Source organism: Meleagris gallopavo, chromosome 20 (assembly GCF_000146605.3).
Source record: "Meleagris gallopavo isolate NT-WF06-2002-E0010 breed Aviagen turkey brand Nicholas breeding stock chromosome 20, Turkey_5.1, whole genome shotgun sequence".
Taxonomy (NCBI): Eukaryota; Metazoa; Chordata; class Aves; order Galliformes; family Phasianidae; genus Meleagris; species Meleagris gallopavo.
In genome coordinates, this window is record NC_015030.2 from 4,911,321 (window position 1) to 4,913,008 (window position 1,688).

Here is a 1,688-nt window from a genome sequence, read left to right on the forward strand (position 1 = left end):
GCGCTCGTGCGTTCCCCCCACCGAGCCCGCGCCGGGGTCCCCGTCCCAGCGCTCCCGTGGGAAGGTACAGAAAGGACCCCGGGGCACCCGCCTCGCAGCAGCCTCCCCAGCCCACGCCTCTGTCCCTGTGCCGGGGGCAGGCTGGGGCTGTGGGGAGGCACCGCTCGGTGCAATTTGCTCAGTGTGCCTCGGCCCCGCTGGCCGATCCCGGGGGGCACAGGGCTGCCAGGCCCTGCCCGGCCACGTGCTGCGGCTCTGCGCGCACACGGAGCTGCGCGTTCAATGGCGATGGCTGCTGCTGCGCTGCTGACGGGAAAGGCACAGAGTGACCTTTGCTGATGGGAATCGGCTCCAGCTTCTGATTGCATCTGCCCTGCAAACAGCTGACACGCGGCCCTGTGGCACTGCCGGGTGCTTGTGGCTCGGGGCCGTGCTGGTGTCAGCTGTGGGCAGTGCTGCGATGCTCAGCACTTTCTCCTGGCACTGAGAAGGGGGATCCGTGGGCATCTGGCTGCTGGCATCAACCCATGTGGTGCACAATGGGGCACGTGCACAGAATGGCAGTGAGACCCTCGCCTCATCCCATCGGGCAGGAGGCCACACGTGGGATGCTGTGCAGGACGGAGCCATCCTTCAGGGCTCTGTGGGGAACACCCTGTAGCACTCAGCAGCTTCCAGCCAGCACTGGGGGTTGGGTGCAGGTGTCCATCCCTCCCATTGCACCTCCCTGTGCCATGTCCCCAGTGCACTGCCCGTGCTACCGCTGCCCTTCTCCTCCATCGCCCGACTACAGGCCCTGCATTGGAGCCCCCACAGCCCCCGGCTCAACTGCAGCTGTCACCCTGCCGATGAGTGAGCCATAAACAGTCCTTCACGGAGACGTTTTTCACACACAGGGCCACATGTTAACAGTTTTTCTTTATTTACTGCCTCCATTTCCTCTTTGTTCCAGGAACTTGTCCTCCAACTTCAAGCCGCTCATGATTAGGCAAAAAGGCCTCTAATCTCCCCGATCTGATTTACCGTCACTGAGAGCAGGCGCTTCCCGTTACTGGCCCTGGACCTGGGAGCAGGGCCGGCCGCACTCTGCCGGCTCCCCGCGCCTCTCCTCCCCGAGGCTCCCCTGCCGCACACGCTGCCTTCCCAGCAGCTTCCTCTTCCAGTAAGCGTGGGGCAGCCCGGGGCTGGGGAGAACGGCCGTGGCTGTGGGCAGGGGACCGCATCGCGCCCTGCTGCTGCTCCTGGCACGTGGCAGCTCCATGGCAGCCGCTGTGTGGCGAGGCTCCTCGACAGTGCCCGTGTCCCGCGAGCCCCTGGGGCTCTGCTTGTGCTGCTCTGCGGCCCCCGGTACCTGGAGACCCTGGGAGGAGGGCTCATGGCCACATATGGGGATGAGCCGAGGCCGCAGGCACGCGTGCAGCATGGGCACCGCTGGTGCCTGGCGGGTGGCCAGGGAGCTCGGTGGGAATGGGTGCTGTGTGACTCCCACCTGGCAGCTCTGTCCCCACAGCTCCCAGCCCCGCTGAGCGTGTGGCCGCTGCGGGCTGAGCTCACGCTACGAAGGTGCCTCCCCGAGGCTAAAATTAGTTGCTGAGCCCTGGCTGAGGAACGGAGCCCGCATCCCGCTGGGGAGGATCGGGTTTCCCTACGCCTCCCCCTGCCACGGGAGCTGGCAGCCGCCGGGGCGA